At 40.2% G+C, this 21,207-nt stretch overlaps 1 protein-coding gene and 1 long non-coding RNA gene across 2 annotated transcripts in view; one reads left to right on the top strand and one right to left on the bottom strand.

Annotated features, from left to right (window-relative positions):
- LOC126751768 (protein timeless homolog) overlaps window positions 1–21,207 on the top strand; it is a 571,553-nt gene that overhangs the window by 245,642 nt on the left and 304,704 nt on the right. The window lies entirely within an intron of this gene.
- Window positions 351–6,588, bottom strand: LOC126751791 (uncharacterized). Its single transcript, XR_007665926.1, has 2 exons — window positions 2,226–6,588; window positions 351–2,171 (listed from the first exon to the last, which is right to left on the bottom strand). It is a non-coding gene; the product is annotated as an uncharacterized LOC126751791 (long non-coding RNA).

The following is a 21,207-nucleotide window of genomic DNA, read 5'->3' as shown; positions in this document are numbered from 1 at the left end:
CCGGTTTTGCGACATGGAACAGGAAACTCCAGAACACCTGATTCAAGATTGCCCAGCAAGCTTCTGGAATTATTCAGAGTGCTGTACTTTTGTGGCCATTTGTGATATAGGAAAGGGCACAATAGACGATAGGTCGCAGTCCAAAACTTCAATTATTTTCTTTTCCATATATTTGAGAAGATTTCCAATGAAATTTATCGGTCCATAACTCTTTATAAACGTTTAAATATCTAATGATCTCTTGAGTTTTAAAATAAATGGGATGCCACTTTTTTTAACCCTTTTTGCAACATAAATAATTGAGGTCTTTTTTTTTTTCTTTGTAATTGTTCCCCTATGCTTCTTAAGTGTTTCTATCAAATTATTGTTTCATTTTCTTTCCACTGTGTAGTGTTTTTGGGTACTTTTGTTTGTTCTCTGCTATTATTAATTACTCAGAATGCCTTTTAACTCATTTGTTTGGCATCTCTTTTGCAAATGTTGCTTAGTTTGTATTATTTAATTTCTATTATTTATTTTCCATTATTATTATTTATTTTTTTTTTTTGTAATCACTGTGTAATTTCATTACTCTATTTGTTTGCTGCTCTTCGCCTTTCTGCTCTGTTGCCCACAAAATCACAAAATGTGTGTGTTTGGTTGTCTTGCTTTCTTTCTGTTGCTATTGTAGTGTTTTGCCATGCAGATTTTAAATTTTTTTGCTTATATATTTTACAATATATATACATATATGTCTGTACACATGTTTTCTTTTCGCTTGTGTTGGCTCTCTATTTGCTTAATTACTTTTGTAAATTCTTTGCAGCAAGTAAAATAGAAAACAAATAATAAATGCATACAAGTTTAATTAAATTAACAAACACAAATGCAACTACATATATATACATATGTATGTATGTGCTTCGGTGTGTCTGCGTGCAAATATGCTTGTTGCTGTCTATTTGTGTCCACTTTTCGTGTCCATTTTGTACAAATATTGACACATGCTCACCGACATTCGTGTGCTCGCGTGTTGTTGTTGTTTTTTCACAACATTTTCAATTATTATTTCCGACCACAATTGAATATATTTACTGACATTTTGATTTGTTTGCAAAATGCATGCTTAGAAAATCGCCCGGTTATAGTAGAAATGATTTGTCAATTTCTGTTTTTAATAAACGAATTATGCATGTGGTCAACGAGCTAATTGCGAGTGTGATAAACGAACATAGATACGTACATTACAGAGGTGTATATTACATAAATATATATTTTTAAGTATTTATAACTGCTTTTCATTTGCTCTATTTTCGTGCGACTCTTTTGTAATGCTTCATATTCGGCACAAAGGCACGTTATCTCTAATTAAATACAAATAACTCTCTCCTCTTGCATTCTCTGTGTGTTGGTGTGAATTTTCTTAATTAAGTTTGATATCAAAATAGCCACATAATAAAGCCTGCATTAAAAAATAATGAATAACACTCGCACATATTACAAACTTTTCACACTCTGCTGCCTATTTTCATTATTAGCAGATCCTTGTGCTGTGGGAAATTAATTTTTAATAATACATGTGCTAAGCACATTCACACACACACATATATGTATATGTATGTGTGTATAAAATCCACTTGCGGTTTTGTCAACTTAAAATTGTCTGGCGTTAAATTAAATGTAATGTTACTTTATTTTAGTTATTTTGAATTATCTTGGTCGCTCATTAGTGCACACACTCTCATTCTCTCACACTAAGGCAAGTGAATTTTTATACCTTAAACAGGGAATATAAGTTTGCTACGAAATTTGTTACAACTGAAGGAAACGTCGGAACTCCAATGAAACACTATACATATATATACAATATATCAGCATGACGAGCTAAGTCGGCATCACCGATATACAACTACTATAGCATACAGCTGCCATACAAACTAAACGATGAAAATTAAGTCCTTGTATGGAAAAATTTTTTATTTGATGAGATGTCTTCTAGAAATTTGGCATGGATTATGCTTTCTGGCTAGGGTATAACCTCCGAAGAAATCTTTCAGATCGGACCACTATAGCATATAGCTGTCATACAAACTGAACGTTCAAAATCAAGTCCTTGTATGGAAAAGTTTTTGATTTGACGAGATATCTGCACAAACTTAGGTGTGGTTTATTCTCCAAGTAAAAGGTATAATCTCCGAAGGAATTATTCAGATCGGACAACTATAGCATATAGCTGCCATACAAACTGACTGATCAAACTCAAGACCTTGTATGGAAAAGTTTTTGATTTGACGAGATATCTGCACTAAATTTGGTGCGGCTTATTTGCCAAGTGAAATGAAAAGAAAACTAAAGAGATTTTTCAGATCGGACCACTATAGCATATAGCTGTCATACAAACTGAACGTTCAAAATCAAGTCCTTGTATGGAAAAGTTTTTGATTTGACGAGATATCTGCACAAACTTTGGTGTGGTTTATTCTCCAAGTAAAAGTTAAAATCTCCAAGGATATTGTCTAGATCAGACCACTTTATCTTATAGCTGCCATACAAACGGAACATTCAAAATTAACTATCCACTGTCTTTTTATTTATTAAGGGTATTCTAGCTTCAGTGCAACCGAAATTAACGTTCTAGTTTAGCCTGCTTCTAACAACGTACACATAAACTCACAAATAATGCTTAAACCGCTGACCCACCCTATCACCACTACAACAACTTAATTGCTTAATAATCAGCAACACTTTTACTCCAACTCCCTGTAACCTTTATTATGCCTCACACTCGCCACTTGTTTTGTCTTAGCTCGCTGGCGGGTCACTTTCGGGTCAGCGTAATCACTTTATTTTCCACGTAAATTGTTAATTTTACTGCCAACAACAATAAGCGAGTGTAAGCAATAATTACATTGCATAACTTGTTACACACACACACACAACCCATATCTACTCATACCACATGTCTATCCATGTTTGCATGTGTACGAGTGTTTACTAGTGTGTATGCGTGTATTTGTTTTATCGGAGCGTACGCAATTTAGCTGCAAAAATAATTACTGTCGTTGAGAAGTTTATTACAGCATTTGACTGGCGTTGTTGACCCGAAGTCGCCGTAGCTCTGCTGGGTACTTGTGGTTATGTGCGCTGTTTAACGCCTTAAAGTATGCATGTTCGTTAGGTGAAGTTAATAGTGGCAAAATAAAATTTTATGCGTATGTGTGCGTGAGGTCAAGCAAGTCAATGTGCTGAAGTGTATTCTTATGTGTGTATGTAGTTGGTAGGCATTTTAATCGCTGCGGAGGGTTATAAGTATGTATGCTAGTAGGATTGGCAAGTGCTTAGTTAGAGGTTCTTTCAACGAAGAAAGCCATTTCTTGGAGTAGTGCCGAATAGCTACTGAGAATCTATGCTATCTCTTCTTTTAAAAATGCTCGTAAATTATCTCTTGATTGTTTTCAGATCGGAAATTTTCTGGAAAAATAATTTAAGTTGTTTAAGTCGCCTTAAGAGCCTTTTACTCATATAATAATTTTAGTTAACAAAAATGTTTTACGCGGACCCTCGAATAATTTCTAGAATCGTGAATCCGTTTTCGTAGTACGTAAGCTGATACTTTTAAACTTTCATCAGCAGCGCAAGGTAGACAGTTAGCTAGTCTAGACAACAGGAAGTGTGTATTTGTTCTTTCAATAGCAATTCTTTTCGATAAGTCGTAAATATTTTTAGGTTTACTTAAAGTTTTTAATAAAACTGAAAACCGTTTTCAACGAATTAAGCGTAACTAAAACCAGATGTTTTCCTATAATTTCATAAGCAGCACTGCTTCTTAAACAGCAGAGGAAAACACATAGTCAAGAACATTTAATTTTCATATTTTCGCACATTCTATGTTTTTCGATGTTCTATGTTTTAGCGTTCTATGTTTTCTATGTTTCTTATGTCATATGTTTTTGTTACACTATTTCGTTATAAGGTCTGTACTTGTCGAATTTTCTTATGATCTCATTCGCATGTTCCACTGTCTGCTCCTTAAACAGCAAAGGAAAACACATAGTCAAGAACAATATGCATTTTCCTATAGCGCTTCATATTTTGGCACATTCTATGTTTTTCGATGTTCTATGTTTTAGCGTTCTATGTTTTCCACGTTTTCCATGTTTTTGGGTTTTTTATGTTTTCTGTTATATAGCTTGTGCTTTGCGAATTTTCTCCCTTCCGTATTCTATGTTTCTACGGAAATCTTAAGAACTACCCACTTCTGCTCTGCTAAAAAAGTTAAAAAAATATATAAAAATTACTTTTGTGAGTACCAAAATTATACGAATTATTTACCATATATTCAAAAATATATCAAATAACAACACCATTTGGGTACACTTGCACCGAAAGCCGCACACATATGCTGGCGGTACATCAGAAATATTTGGGCGCTTAAAAAGTAAAATGGTTTACTTTATGCGAAATACCAGAGCGCGTTTTTCATTTAGTTATTTTACTGTTATTTTTTCTGCTGAAGCAAAGGAAGATGTTCCACATTTGTCCGATTGCTGCGTAAACCCTCATTAAATTTGACAACAGCAATTCCATCCAACTCACACCACTCGCGCACATCAACTGGTGGTGGATTGGTGTATTATGTTCGGTGAGGCCATCAAGTTGAGTACGGCTTAGCGCCTTTTGTGTGGCAACTTGAAAGCTCAGCGAAAACTCTTGAGAACAGACAGCGGCTGCAGTTGCTGCAGAGGGGGGCGGCAGCAACGAAATGGCAACAAAGTGAACGCAAAGTCAGAAAATAAATACATAAACTGACGGACAGTTGGCTGGACGGGCGGGCGGTTAAACTAACTTGGCATGCGCTCGCTGTTCGCTGCTCGGCGCAGAGTTTGCAAGCTGCAACTGAGACTGCTTAATTAAGATTTGTATTTGTCGGCGCGAGCAGCCACTAATGGTCATTGTTGCCTGGCTTGGTTTTTTGCTGTTGTTGTTGCTTTCTTACTACTTGTTATTGCTATCTTGTTTGTTATTGCTATCCTGTTGCTTAGCGTAGGCGCCTGAAAGCCGACTATGCTTTCCCCTCAACTTACTGCGAAAGCTTTTTTTGGTTGTTTTGCTGGTGTTGTTGCTTTAATTCATTGTAATAAGTGCGATTTCCCGCAGCAAGGCTGTGTTGTAAAAAGTATTATTGTCGGTCTTAAGCACAAATACACACCTCAGGTTCTTCTATCACTGCGTCTATTTGTCTATGTCTAGCTACATCTATGTGTGTGTGTGTGTGTGTGTGTGTTCGTGGTTGCGTTAAAGGTTTACGAAAATTAGGGATACAATGCTCCAACGCCCCCGTATTTCCTTTCAACTGCTACTCCGGCTACCCGCTAGTGGCTTTTGCTCACCAACATTCGTTGAATTGTTGTTGTAGCTAAATTGCTCGATAGCTTTTCGGGGTGAATTTTTATTGCGAAGCCACAAGCAAGTGTAATCGAAGCAAATAAAGTTAAAGGCAGGAAATTCCTTACTTAGCCACAGCCATAGATGCCGGCCGCCGCAGCGAGTTAAGAATTTATTAGTTCGCCTACAAACCGCTACGTCTAGGTAGTGGTTGCCCACCTCTCCGCACTGCCCTTACTTCTATGGTCTTATCATTGTCGAGTGGTTGCTGGTTAAAGTTTTTATCAGTCGCACTAATGTAATTGTAATTGCTACTCGGCTTTCTTCCAACATACTTAAGCATTCGCTCAGCGCTTGGCCTTGTGTGGGGGAGTCGCTGTGTTTGTGTGTGAACTATTTTTTGTATGTGTGTGTGTATGGTCTTCTGTGAGTATGTATAGTCTTCTATGAGTAGATATATCCTCTATGGATTATATTCTTCTATCTGTGTATATTCTTCTGCGTGTATATGTATGTATATATTGTTCTGTGTGTGTGCGCGCGCTTGGTATTTCATTATCCTTTTTTTTTGCTCTTGTGTGTTTCTCCTCTTGATAGGATTTTTTGCGCCTTAATTCTCTTGTCCGGCAATGCTATTAGAAATATATTTGCTTCTAAGCTCACCCACTCTCCTCTACAGGTATGTGTGTGTGTGGGTTTCTTACAGCTTACTTGGCTTTTACTCTTAGACACTAAGTGGTAAAATGGTTTGATAATTGTTGAACGAGTAATAATGTGCTAGAAAGGCATTTGAAATTGCACTAAATGCAATTTAATTTATCGCCTTCTCCTTCGACTTTAGCTTTTCTTGCTTTTGTTGTTTGTGGGCTCAATAAAATACCTACACACGTCTATTAACTGCCAAAGGATTTAAGTACTATCTGCTGTACGCTGTGCGCTTTGTAATTATAGAGTAAATGAGAAAATATGTGGAGATGAATAAGCTGAGAAGTGGCAGTTTAAAGTATAATAAACGGATTACTTCACATAATTAAACATTTTCTCTCGAAAGTTTAATATTTGGTCACATATTTCATGGTTTTGCAACTGTTTCTCTCACAAGCATAGAATAGTTGCTCGGATCGCTACCGACATATGATATATATAGCAAAAGCGATTGAATTTCGCGCTCTCTCATCCTCTTTGCATGCACTTCACTACAAATTAGTAAGTGAAGTGCTTTATAGCATTGACAGACGGCAGCGTTAAACCAGATTAATTGCATTTTCGGGATTAACTCAGGAGTTACCACAGCTAACTCAGTTTGTGAGATTTTCGTTGGCAGCATTGTTAAAAATGGCCAATTTTCATCTATTGTGAATGAAATACAAGCAACCCTGACCGCTGTTTATCAAATTCTCAATATAATATCAATAAACCTTCTATGTTATGATGCAGTTTTAAAAATAATGTGTTGATATGTTTTTGTAATAAAAAATGGTTTGGTAAAAATTGGTCGGCTAACAACCGTAATGTTTATCTTCTACCAATTTTCATTGAAAATATTATAAAAAGGACAATAAGCTGTTTATGAGAGTTCCAAACTCGCAGCCTCTGTCAACAAATTTGGACTGCAGTTAAAAAAGGTCTGTCAAGGCTATTACTGCGTTAATTCTAAGTAATTTTCAGTCAGGAAAAGGAAAGAAGTACGAGCTTGACAAAAGAACAACTCTTGGTAAGCTTAAGAAAAGCTTGAACACTGAGTTAAAAAGGCTGTACAAAGGAACAACTCTTAAAAAGCTTGAAAAAATCTTGCATACTGTGCTTTAATTACTGATCCAATGCTCAAGCTGTACGATATATTTATACATCAACAGTGATATTGAGATTGTGATATTATAACCATAAGCTACTTCTGTCACTTGCTTAAAGCACCAGTGGAATAATGGTTCGAGACACCGAGCAACTAATCGGGTAGTAGCCGAGTCCACTCAATAAATATGCTGTTTTGGTTTTTATTACTAGAACACCTAGGTATATAAGAAGAGAGAGAAACGCAAGCTGTCAGTGCCCATATGCAGGTTTCCACATCATTTTCAATATGAGATCTATGCTAACCTATCTGGGGCACCGATTGTCATTCGGTCAAGTGGCAGTTCAGATGAACTACCGCATCAAAATCATATCATCAACGATACCGAAGTGCATAAAAATGCTTAACAGGATTGCCACGATAAATAATATTGTACTAGCATGGATCCATGCGCCTAGAGGCATCAATGAAACGAATAATGAACGAGAAGCTAGTCAATCACCTAGCGAAAGAAACTACCGCAAACAGTCCGTAAGGAAAGGAACCGTACTGCGCTGTGTGATGTCCGACAATCTACGAGAGGAGCTGCGGAAAGTAGAAAAGACTAGTATCAAACGCCACTGCCAACTATTATCCAGGCTTCGCCAGGCGAGACACTTTTTGGGAGAGTTCACTACAAAACGGTTGAAGAAACTAATCGTTTTCCTCAAAAAAAGTAATTAAAGCAGCTTGTGGGATTTTATACAGGGTACTGCAGGCTCTGGCGTCGTCTATGTATACAGGTTAGAGTACGGATATGTTGTCGTTTCTGTGTCAGAGACATCAGAGCATACATGTTACTGCTTGATTGCTGCGTAATCGCAAGAGGAAGGAGTCAGACTATTGGGCATATTAATCCAGTGAGAGAAACTCACTAAAACCATTAACCCAAGAGTTTTTTAAGCTCTTTGATTTGACTGGTTTATGAGAATTTATATTTCTGACTTAAGTGAAGTGTTTTCCTTAGCTGCATTTCTTCGGTCTTTCTTCTTAACCACCTAAACTGCGAGCTTTAGAAGATTTTGAGTGGAAAAGCTTACACTTTCTGTTACATATATCATAAGTATTATTGCAACTAGTGACAGCTATAGAGGTTCTATAAACTACTGATTGAATACTAAGTAAGTAAAAAATTAAAATAGGTCTGACTCAGAACTCTGACTTATGTAGCTTTCATGTGAGTAAAGTCATAATTGAAATTTTGCTCAAAAACACATAAAATAAATTGGAAACCTGCGATGTATGTAAATGATGTTGCCCTTGTATATTTTCCCAAAAACCTTAACTTATGTGGAACACCAGCTGATTGGCTTGTATAATAGATAAAGGTTGAAGGTCAAAGCATTTTTTACATTTATATTCTCAACGATTAGCTTAATTTGAGTACCAACAGAAAGATGTACAAAAGTAAGAGCGGAGATCCTAAAAATGTCCAAATACCGATTTCCTTAAAGTGATAATCAACGTTCTGAGAACTTTTCGCAGAAACCTAAAATAATTCATATTACTTAAACACACCACACTTAGAAAATTGTTGCCACCAGTAAGTCCATAGTAATGCCACCATAATGCTCCAAATGATTTAAACTGCTGGGGAATCGCTTAAGGCTAAGCTCGCCAAAATGACCCATAAATGGCAAATCCGGCACTACAATAATACGCCGGGAATCACATAAAGTCATAAGAGTAAACCATAAATTCTGAAGCGCGTCTTACACACACATTCGCACACACACCTAAAGCACTTATTGATGTGCAAAGAAACTGATGTAGCTTGTGGCAGCTAGATTCAAATAGAGAAAGTGACTGATAAAACAAGTAAGAGTGCAACATCAACAAAAACAACTAGGTCAGTCAAAGGAAAAGAGAAAATAGCAAACAAGAAAGCGAAAATATGAAAGTTTATGACAAATTGTTGCTGTACGTGGAACGCATACAAAACTATAAATCAGTTGACCAAAGCAGCAGCGCACTTCAGAGACAATTTTATGTGCGAAACGTTTGTTGACTCATTCATATACTGGTCCAACGATTTGTAGGTGTTTAGAGAGCGCTGAGGTGGTGTTTGACCAAAGTGGCGCAGTTTTTCAAGCGCTGAGGGTTCAGCTGTTTTCCAGCAGACAATGTGGACTCTATCCAGCTGTTGTTGTTGTAGCAGACTCTTTGCAGCTGTTATTGTTGTGTTTTTTTTTCACGCGTTCCTCTCATCATTTTGCGATTTTGTTTATGTGCAGTAAACTATTTTGTCGCACCCAAAAGTACGGTTTGTGGTTGGTCGTTTGGTGGAATAGCCGTGGCTTTGATTTATTTGATTAGCCTTTTTGATAGTAGATTCATGGCAGATTTGTGTTTTTTATTACTTTTGGTTGAATGCTTCGTCCTGCGAAGCGAATGAATTGTGCTCTTCATTTTATAGGTTATGGTGCAGCTTCATTAATCAGTGATTGTTCGAAATCAAGGATTTTTGGCTTGTTTTTGCGAGAAATGTTTAGGTGACTCAATTTTACTGAGTGTTCGAAGTTCGAAGAATATAGAGTATGACTAAATTTAGCTGAGTTGTATTAGATTCGGTCCGTCGACCGAGATTATTCTGTAACTCATGAAATCTTGGTTCTTTTATTCAGTTCGGCTGTGTCTAAAGAGCCTAGCACTTCAATCAAAGAGTTTATGTTCATTATAACCATGGATTTTTGCTTTTCATTTCTTATAAACGAATAGTTTAAGGTGCTTAGTATTCTGTGGACGAAGAGATCGCACAAAACTCTTGAAAATCATTTCAATAGAAGGAAGACGCAAGAAAGAGTGCCGCCAAAGCATTCCGGTGCTTATATCTAAGCTCTTAAGAGAATCAGTATAAACCTGCGAATTTTGGTTTCTAAAATATAATTCAGATCGATCTAGAAAGTGTAGATAAAACTCAAAATAATTTGGGGTTGCGCGTGAGTGTGAAGCGCAAGGGAACCGAATGAAAGCACTCGTACTTTTTGTTTACACGGTATCAGAAAGACAGTGGAATGATTGAGTTGGAGTTGACCTGGTAACAGGTGAGGACATACTGGCATCACATGCTTGCTGAATAAGCAGGGAAACCCTACACATCTGACACCCTTTGGTCCGGCCCCCCCGAAACAGCACGTTTCCTAGGCCTATCGCTGGATGATGTCGATGACAACTTATTTAATTCTTACCCTAATCCCAACGGATATTAGATACAACAACAGCATGACACTTGCAGTAAAAAAGGAGTATATGTATGAGGAGTACTTCAGTTCGAGTTAAACTGAAACTCCATCTGACATTACAGTTAACCGATAGGGCTATGTGTGGCGTGACAGCCAGTTTAAACTTGAATTTCACACAATCTTACAACAACAACTGTATTATCCTACCTAGCGGAAGCCAACGACAATTTCTATAAAGTCCACGCAAAAGTATGCTCTATTTTCAATTTCTTCTTCAAAAACTTGAATTGGAATAATGCGGCTTTCCGATGTTTTTGAATTTTCTTAGAACGTTTTCGTTTTTCGGCATAAAAATGGATCTGGAAACAACTAGTTACTGCTGCAAAATCTCACCGAGCGTGATAACTCCTAAAGTTGAGGCCACTACCTCCCAATTTCTGTAGTAAATTTTAATAGCTTCGACTCATTGTTGGATCGTAAACTTTCCATGATAAAATGGCAAACTTTGCTGAAGTGAAATGTCAAAAGAGAGCGAAAAATATGGCGTCGTTTGCTGTTTCTATCGGCCTATTTTGTAGCATCCCTATAGAAAACCCGTTATATATTGACTTCCACTCAAAATGGCTGGCATACTTTGGCAACGTAGTCACATTTTTGCAGGTTTTCTTGATGTTACAATACAATTTAGGAAGGGGTTCTAGCATACTTTTTATATTTTGGAAATATTTGGTCAGATTTTTAAATTTTTTTTGTGTGTTTGAGTAAATTTTGTACCCAGTTGTGATAAAAAAAACTTAACCTAATTGCGCTGAAATCTTCAAAGTAACGGTATTTAACAATACTGCACTAGTTTTTGTTTTAGTGTTTTGGTGACAGACCTACCTATGTCCATTTTCTGACATTTCTCATTATTATTCTTATAATATTATTTATTTATCTTTATGTTTCTGGTTTAAACATTTATTGTGAAAATAATGAAACAATTTTTACTAAAATTTACCATTAATTTTCAAGATTTTGAATTCAATTACTTTTAGATATTTATATTTACATTGTGTTTATTTCCTAAGTTGATGTTCTTGAAATTAACTTGTTGGCAAATGGAAGTCTACTTTGCGACCATTTTTTATTTCTTATTTTATGGTTTGACTTAAAATAAGCTTTCTATTACTACAAACATTCTTCATTGTTATATTTGTTAATCATTTTTACGCACTATACTTTCAATGTAACATATCCTAAATTGTTTCCTATACTAACTGCTATACAACAGACTATCACTAACACTTTGTCTAAATTATGTACTTACATCAGAACGTCCTTCAAGTAACGCCAATTTAAACATTCACCATTTTTTGCTACTTATTACGTTGCAATTACAGTTGTCAGCTGTCAGCTGTCAACTGACAGGTGTCAGTGCTTCACTGGCTTATCAAGTGTTATTTGCTTGTTTTGTATAGGCCTTTGCTCTCATTCACATATGTCCGCTCACTCTCTTACTCTGTCGCGCTTTGCTCGCACTTTCTCCATTGCTGAAATTTATTGGAAAGGCGCATACTGTCGCTGGAACATCGCCTGTCACCACAGATCGAATTTACGTGTAGATGACGACGCTGTTGCTGTTTTGGCACTCACTTTTCTTCGACTGTCGTTGATTAACGGCGCGCTATTGCCAGCACATGACTGCGTTTTGTATGCTTGCTTTTCGCCTATCACTGCATTCCGCTCAATATCGATATTGGCATCCACCGCGCGCTGGCTCACAGCTTCATGCAACGCTGTGTCGGCATTGCATTCATCATTGCGCTTGCACGCCGCTGTAACTGTCAACAACTCCATTGGCAACATGTCACAGTGTAAGGCATCATTCGCGCTAGCACAACCACCCAGCTGACCGCACTCTGCTGCCATTTCCACATAGAAAGCATCGTCCGCCTCCATACTGCCCGCTGTCGAGGACGAACGTGTGCTACTCAGACTGCTGCTGCTGTTGCGCGACACCTCACCACTGCCACCACTCGCGTTGCTGCCCGCGCTGCCGTGGCGGCGCGCGGTCACAGTGGACTTTTCAAATGGCCGTACATCATAATAGCTGCGCGTGATGCGCGTTGCCGCCTCCACTTCCACGGCGGATGTCTTTTGCAGCTCGCGCACATGTAAGTTGTGCAAGGGTGAACTGTAGTTTGCGCGTGTGCGCTCGCCATGATGCCAGCGCGGCGGTTGTTGTGCGCGTTGCTGTTGCTGTTGCCCCTCACCATTATTGTGATAATGCAAGAAGCTATGCGCGTCATCATCGGCGCCACCGTTGAATTGGCGCTGCAAATGTGGTCGCTGTTGATGTGACAGCAGATGTCGCCGCCATGGCAACACGTCACAGCGATAGACATGCATCAGTCCGACTAAGAGCACGGCAAGCAGTGAAAAGGAGAGTACCAGCACAATGCCTGGATGTGTTGTGCCGCCACCCACTTCGCGTACATCCAACCATTGTTGTCGCTGTGAGTGCAAGGCGGCGCGCTCTTGTACTTGCAGTGGCTCGTGGTCGCGCCGCTGACTACTGATCGAGTGCTGTGCTGTGGGCGCATCCAAGTTTTGCAGCGCAGCCACCTCATCCATGGCGGCAAGCAAGTGCGCGTGATTATCATCTCTAATAATGGGCGTGTTAACGGTGCTATGCTTATGTTGCGCTATGTTGTGCGTTGCCGCAAGTTCCGCTAACTCGCTGCCGCTTTCAAACCAGTCATGTGCAATGCCATTTGCTGTTGCCTCGCTATTCGCTTTCAAAAGTTTGCCCGCCAGCGCGTGTGGTATACCTGCTGCGGCCGCAACGCCGCGGTCGCGTAACACAGCTTCATTCTCGCGCGGCGTATTGAGCATGTAGTGCGCCTGCTGATGTGGCGTCTGTGTGTGCTTGGTGTGCTGTGTCTGTATGGTCATTTTCTTCATAATCAAAGTGGGTTTACGTCTGCCGCCACCGCTGCCACCACCACCAATATCATCGTGCTTCTTTGGCAACGCTTTGCGCTCCAGCTCATGCCGCCTGCCACTGCTGTTCGCTCCACTAGCTTTTACTTTATGCTGTTCGTTGTTTATGTTATCTGTTGTGGTTGCGGCGGTGGTCTCTATCCACTTTGCTGTTGTTGTTGTTTTGTTTGTATTCACTGCTTTTCCTGCCAACATTTGCTTATCTGCAGGACTATCGTTATGCTGCTGCTGGTTGCCCTCGTGCTCCGCGCCTCTAACACCAAGCCCTGGCGTCACATTTGTCTGCACGTTTATTGCTTCCGCTTGTGAGCGCTCTCTATGAGTGAAGTTATTTGACTGCTGATGTGCCTGCACAGCACTCTCCGGCTGCTCCGCTACCGTCCGCCCATCGCTGGGGTGACTGTACTCTTGATGTTCGGCTTCCGTTGGCTGGCTTTTGGCCAAAGCTGGCTCGTTTGTTATCTTCAAAGTGCTTGCTTTGCCGAGTTTTAGTATTGGTGTTGTGGTTGTTGTTGTTGATTTTACCGTCACAGTGGTTTGCTTAAGCACCTCGGCCGCCTCCACCAGCATATTTTGGCCGCGGTGCATGAGCAGCGGTGTTCCAATTAAATGTCGATCTCGTATGTGCAGCTGTAGCGGCTCGTGTTTGTGTGTTGGCGCATGTGTGCTGCTTGTTGTTGGCTGCATTATGGTGTCTATTTTTATGTTGTGCTCGGTAGTGCTTCCATCTGTCGCCTCTTGCTCCTCCGCCGAGTGCCGTCGCTGACCGGAAATGTCGTTTGGATACGGATTTGCCCGTTTAAAATTATGTTGCTGCCAAAATTGTGTTGTCTTTGGCTTTGCCAATTCGTTTACTGCCATTGTTGTTGCTGCCACTATCATGCTCTGTTCCTTGTCCTTCTCCTCTTCCTCCGCCGCCGCTTCTTGCTTGTTTTGCTGCACTTTATGGCCGTCATTGTCGCTGTCATTTCGAGTTAAATTGTTATCTACTTTCTGTTTGGCCACTGACTTTGTCTGTATTGTTGCCTCTGACAGTTGTGTTGTTGGCATAACCTTTGTTGTTGTTGTTTCTACTAACACAGCTGCCTTTTGTGTTGTCAATTCTCTTTTTGCCGCGTCACTTTGACCTGTTTGCAGCGCGCCAACCCTTATTTCCCCAAATGTTGCTTCGTCTGCGTTTATCAACTTTGTTGCTGCAACACGTTTGGTTGCATGCGTTGCTCGTGCGCCTGACACGGCTTGTGAGCGTTTCATTTGCAAGTATCTTGCTGCTACAAGTTTAGTGCTTGTAGTTGCTGTTTGTAAAATTGTTGTTGTTGTTGGCGTTGCTTTTGTTGTCTTCATGTAAGTATTGTTGGTGTTGTTTTCAGTTGTTGGCGTTGGTGAAATTCGCTCCGACAGCTGTTGTGCTGTTCTCGCTGTGCTGGCATTTTTTGCCATTTCCAATGATGTTGCAACATCAGCGCTATTTGTTGTAGCTGCAGCTGTTGCAGCTGCATTATCTAGTCGCTGCTGTTTTTCGTTAACGGAAATCTCTTTGGTATTATTTAATGATGACGTCGCTGTCAGTTTAGCATTTAACGCGCTTGTTGTTGTTGCTATTGTTTGTGCATCACTCGCTTCAACGTCGCTATCTGGGTCTTGCAACGTTGCAAGAAGCATAGTTTTTGCTTCTACTCTGGGTGCTGCAACTATTTTTGTCTTTGTTGTTGTTGTTGGGAACGTTTTTAGTATACTTGTTGTTGTGCTGCTGTTTACAGCCAACGCAGTCACTGTTGTTGCAGTAATTTGTTGTCTCAATAAATTGGCAATGTTTGCCGCACCACTTCCTGTTGCAACAGTTGCAAGTTGCCGCAAAGTTTCTGCCACTGCCGGTGTTGTAGTTGCCTCAGTTGTTGTTTGGTTTTGCGTTGTTGTTGTAGTGGTGGTAATGCCGCTTTCATCCCTTGCGGTCCGTAGCGTCAAGTTTACGCGCTCATTTGTTGTTGTAACCTTTCTTGTTGTTGTTGTTGATCTCGCTGTTGTTGTTATTGGAAGTTTTGTTGTTGTTATTTGAAGTTTTACTGTTGCTGGTGATTTTGTTGTTATTGGAAATTTTGTTGTCGCTGGTGATTTTGTTGTTATTGGAAATTTAGTTGTTGCTGTGGTTCTTATTATTGTTGGGAATCTTGTTGTAGTTGCTGTTGCTCTTGCGGTTGTGTTAGAAATTCGTATATTATGATCAAATGGTGCTTCCGTTCCGCTGGTTGCAAGCGTTGCTATTGTACCACCTGCTGTTGTTGTTTTCATATTTTTTGTTGTTGCCTCTGAGCTTTCTGCTATTTCAGGCGTAAAATTCTTTTGATTAAACTTGAAAAGTTTCATCTCAGCTTTAACATTCTTCACCTCCTTCTTAGACTTCTTCTGGCGCGGCGCGCTCGCTTTGGCTTTTGCCTGCGCGCTGCTGCTCATGGTTTCACCAATCGCATCCTGCTTTGGCATACTTGTAGTTGTTGTTGTTGCTGTTGCGGTTGCTTTCACATTTAATTTCTCGCTTTGCGCTCGCAATTCGTTTGGCAAATTGAATGTGAGCTCGCTGGTCGCCCCTCCATTGACTGCATCTACTTGCGGCGCCTGCTCGCCGCTCGAATCCCACTCAACAGCACAAGCGGGTGAGGGTGTGGGTGTGGGTGCGAGCGCTGGCGCGCGTACAGCTGTTTGTCTTTTGACGTTGCAATTACTCTTAAACTTTTCGAAAAAATTGTGCATCCGCACAAACTTCTGCTTCAATTCGATATTTGTTGCTGCCTCCGCTCCATCCGTGGCCTCCGCACTCGCCGTCGCCGCAGCTTCATCGCCTTTTTGCTGACCCAGTTTAGCTGCACTTGCACTCAGGGCAATTGCTGGTTCCTCGCCGTCGCCAATGCTGCCAATGCGATTATCGCCGTCCAGTTGTTGTTGCTGCAGCTGCTGCTGCTCTTCACCCAAATCGCCCATAATACTATTGCGCTCGATATTATAGCTCTCCTCTGCCGTAATGTTGCTGCTGTCAGCTGGGCCGTTGCGTTCCACAATCCTACACGGAGTCGCCCACTCGGCAATGCTCAGCAAATCGCTGCACTTAATTGGATTCTCATCGAGCAGCAGGTCACGCAAACGCGGCAACGTGTGCACCATGGCCTGGCTGACGCCCCGCAAGCCGGCCGCGCGTAAATTGAGTGTCAGCAATTTGGGCAACGGCAGCGCTGGCAAATAGAGCAGTTTATTGCCCGAGAGATCGAGCGTTTGCAGATTATTGAGTCCTTGGAAGGTTTGCGCTTGCAAATCCATGATTTCATTGTGCTGCAAGAAGAGATGCTCCAGCGAGGTGGGCAGGCTGACGGGCACTTTGCGCAGGCGATTGTGGTCGAGGAAGAGCGTTTCAAGTATCTCCAAGCGGCCAAGCGCGTCGTCTTCGATATCTTCGATGCGACTGTGCGAGAGGTCGAGATACTGCAGCAACGGGTAGCTATCCAAGTCACCGCAATTGATAATCTGCAAAGAGTAGTGCATAGAAAAGCAGATATTATTATACTTCCGAGAATTAGTGTTGCGGGCAATGTGCGAATTAATTGAAATTAATGCGCTGTAGGGGGAAATACAATTTAAGTAAGTGCTTGTAAGCGCAATTTCCGATTAAGTGCAGTGAGAATTCAATATAAATTATAGTTTCTAAAATGCGGTGCAATTTTTATCACTCTCATAGACTTTGTGACGGATGGGCTCACTAGTAAAATGCTAATAGCATGGTATTACTAATACACTTCTATGAGGTTGGAAACCGTAAAAGCTAGAAAAAATTATATATACCGTTGATAAGTATTTCAGCTTATCAACCAATATTTCTGTACCGGATCCGTACTGATTTAATTATATTAAAAATTCCGAGAAAATACTCCGATAACTTCACTTAAACGGTATACAACATTCTCAGCACTTGGAGTATGATCCTAAAGGAATAGTGCTTCCAAGTTTAACAAGTAATCGAACTGAACCAGAAACTTAAACATAACATAAATACGATAATCGAGTAAAGCTGATATAGTAGAATAGTTCCATAGATCCATAGGAAAATAGTGCCATGAATATTTTCCTATGGATCTATGGAAGTATTGTTCGCTTAACCTTTTGGGAGTCCCAGACTAACTGATGGGAAATGAGAAAACAGAAAAGAGAGAGATAAATATTGACAATGACCTTAGCACTTAACGTCCCTACTTAACCCACTAATCCTTTGTACATTTCGCCGCAGTTCTGCCTAATACTAACTTGAAAACTGCTTAAGTTTATTTGAAATATCAATTACAGCGTCTATCAGAAGCGACGGCGTCATTTTGACAGCTCGTGGCGGCCATTTTTGTTTTAAAATGTGTGTCCAGATTTCTCAGTGTTTCAGTAAGGTTTACCTTTTCATGATATCACATTTCATTTTGGTACAACTCTTGGAAATTGTGCAAGCTTATAATGCAAATTCAAGTTCATCGAAAAATCTTCTGCTCAGATGAGCACCACTTTTGGTTTAATTACTTCGTCCAAAAACAAAATTGGCGATATTGGGGTTAGTCAAACTATTGTGTGGTTCAGAAAAGGCAATTGCATGGTAGGGCGACATCAGTGAGCCTTATTACTTTCGAAATGAGACAGGAAATACCGTTACCATCAATAGCGAACATTATAATTTGATGTTGACTGACCTTTTACATTACAATCTTTGCGGATATATAAAGTCAACTGGCACTTCTTTCAAAAGGCAGCGTTACGAGGAGGTTAAACATCACAACAAGGAGTATAAAGTTACTATACATTAAGGCGGAGTAGTGTGACTCCACGCTCGACATATTACTGAGGGTTAGCACTATCCAGTGGTACACGGACGGCTTGAAAACACCGGAAGGCATTGCGGGACCGTATGCCAAACTATCCATACCAATGAGATGTTTTTCGAACATCTTTTAAGCAAAAGTCTTTGCTATAAGTCAGTGTGCAGCGATGAATCTCCAACACAGCTATCGAAACCAGCCATAGTTAAGCGGCACTAAAAGCTATCTGATCGTATGAAGTCAAATCGCTATTAGTGGAAGACGTATTTGAAGTGAGAGTGATGAGTGTATTGGAGTAGGTGCCGGGGTACAAAGCGTTAGCCGACAATGAGTTGGCCAATGAACTAGCCCCTTCTGCGGCGGCTTCCAGGATGGCGATGCCAGTACCATGCATTGCGGTGGGGTCTCAAGCTATAAAGGAGTTGCTCTGCATGGATAAGATAGTGGGTAGAGTATGGCACAGTCAGCACGCAAAAAGAATGCGTCGTGCCTTGTTACTATTGGGAGGTTACAACATAGCCAGGTTTATATATATGATCAACCTCCACCGAGACAAATTCCGTCTCCTTGTCGCACTCTATGCTGGACACTGCAGGCTCAAGAAATACTTGTCCAAAATGGGCATAGTCTCTTGCTCAAACTCTGGTTTTGCGACATGGAACAGAAAACTTCAGAACACCAGATTGTAGATTGACCAGCAAAGCTCTAGGATCCATCTCCATGGACAGCGCTCACTTTATCTCCATCGCATCCAGCAAGCTCCTGAAATAATTTAGAGTGCTAGACCTTTGTGACCATATGAGATATAGGAAAGGGCCAAATAGACCATAGGTCGCAGTGCCAAACCTCAATTATTTTCTACCTATCTATGTAAAATCAAGCTTCGAAGAAAACATTCAGCACTCTATAGCCAAAATTCTCCGCCGGGTCATTGAAAATTGGTGTAAATCGTCGTTTAAAAACTATTTTCGTGAGTGATTATTCGGAGATAAATGATCCGATTACTATCTAATTGTTTGCGCATGTTTTGCTGTTGTTCTCTGTAGAACAACTTTCAAGGTTTTTGATTTGAACAACAATTCAATTTCAAAGACGACCGAAACTTTAGCAGTGGAGGAATTTGGTTTAGCGGCATCGAATAGCCAGTAAACTCGAATTAATAATTCAATTGAACAAAAGAGAAAAGAAACAAGGTATGCAGTGAAGAAAGACCAGGTCGTTTAAAGTAAATGAGACCCTCATCAAATTAATGATCCGCTTTTCTTAATTGAAGTTGTTAATGAGCGAACGGTTCTTTAGCGGTCAGCGACATGTTGGATGCATTGCTTACAACGGCTGAATCGTGGGTTCATATCCTAATCCAAATAACTTTCCAGGAAATAATAGAAAAAATTCTTATTAGATATTATTCGTTAAACCTCTGAGCGTGTTTTGTATATTAAACAATCTCAGTTAAACCAACGAGCGCTAAAATGCACTTTATAACTATAACGACCACTGGCACACATGTGGTTGTGTTGGTCTTCAAAGTAAAACAAGTTGTTCCCATAGCATCACCATAAATACAAATCCGGCTTCGTTTTAACAGTTTTCCCACTAATCTGAAGTAACATTTTTTTAATTTTCGCACAATTTGCCTGGAGCTAAAGCAAAAACAAGAACAGTCCAGATAAAATTAAAGTGATTTCACACTAATCATAGTCACTTCAACTAAGCAGCTCACATTAACCCAACCCCACCAAGCGACTAACATTTTTAAAGCCACCAACTCAACTACGGTGACGATGGTGCTACCAAGGCATAAAGTGCGAAAGTTGCCACAACAGCAAAATCTGTTGGCCAGGCGGCTGAAATAACAGTAATAGCGGCGGCTGACGAGACAAAAGATAGTCTAACAGCGACGGATCGAGGGCGCAAGGCGGGTGTAAATGAGAAAATCTTTTCACCCGTTGCCACTTAACTGCCTACCCGGCGTCTAAACAAATGAACGCACAAATGAATGCGAGCATGAATGAGGCGGGAAGCAGGAGCGCGGCTTAGGCGGTGGTGTTGGCGGTGGCTGGCAGGCATTTATAATTCCGTATAATTGGAATAAGGATAATAACGATAAAGCTAAAGCGTATGCAAACAAGCTAAGCATCGGCTGGCAAACATACAAATGCAAGCCAGCAAATAAAGAGTGCTGGGTATTTGCACACTCACACACTCACGCACACATTGAAAAGAGTAAAGCAAACAAGAAGCGGCGCAATGAAAACAAAAACAACGCAATCAAGGATAATCGTCAAAACCCTAACAATAATAACAATGAAAATCTGCTGCCGCCGGCACTGCGCTAACTGCGCCGTCGGCGTCGGCGCCGAGAAAGAGTAGTGTTATAAAAACATAAGCCTGCTTTTAGGCGTTGTGAGTAGGAGCTGCTCATAAAGGGGACCACTTGTCAGCGCCGGATGTGTATGGGAAGCAGACAGACAGACAGCAGAGAAATGCCTGCGAGCAGTTTGTGCTTGCTGCCTTTGGTGTTGTTTTCCTTGCGCTTATTTCTTTGCTATTTGGCTGATGTGTCTGACGGTGCCGAGATTTTTGTTCGCTTTGTTCTGCGAGTATCTGCTGATTATTACTATTGACGTATGTAAACGTATTTACATCCATTTGTGTGGGTACTGTTAATCTTATATGTGACATTAGGTTGGGTAAATTTAAAAAATTATAAATATCTTGACCTTAAAGCTTTCGATCAGTTAAACTTTTTTAACTTTTTTTTTTTGAAGTTAGTACCCAAATATCCAAACAATTTCAGATATGTAGAAAAAAAATTTTCCCACCCTAATGCGAATTTTGAAAATTTGTCACAAAAATGGATTGATTATTTTGAGAGCAGCTCGAAACCCTAAAAATTCTGTCCCCCATATAAAAAAAAAATACCCAAACTCAAAATTCGCGAATTTGCATTTCCTAAAAGGATTTCTAAGCAAAAGAACGGGTGATACCTCGGTATTTGATCGGC

Source organism: Bactrocera neohumeralis, chromosome 2 (genome assembly GCF_024586455.1).
Source record: "Bactrocera neohumeralis isolate Rockhampton chromosome 2, APGP_CSIRO_Bneo_wtdbg2-racon-allhic-juicebox.fasta_v2, whole genome shotgun sequence".
Lineage (NCBI taxonomy): Eukaryota > Metazoa > Arthropoda > Insecta > Diptera > Tephritidae > Bactrocera > Bactrocera neohumeralis.
Note: the sequence above shows the minus strand (reverse complement) of the source record. Positions and strands in the feature narration are given on the sequence as shown.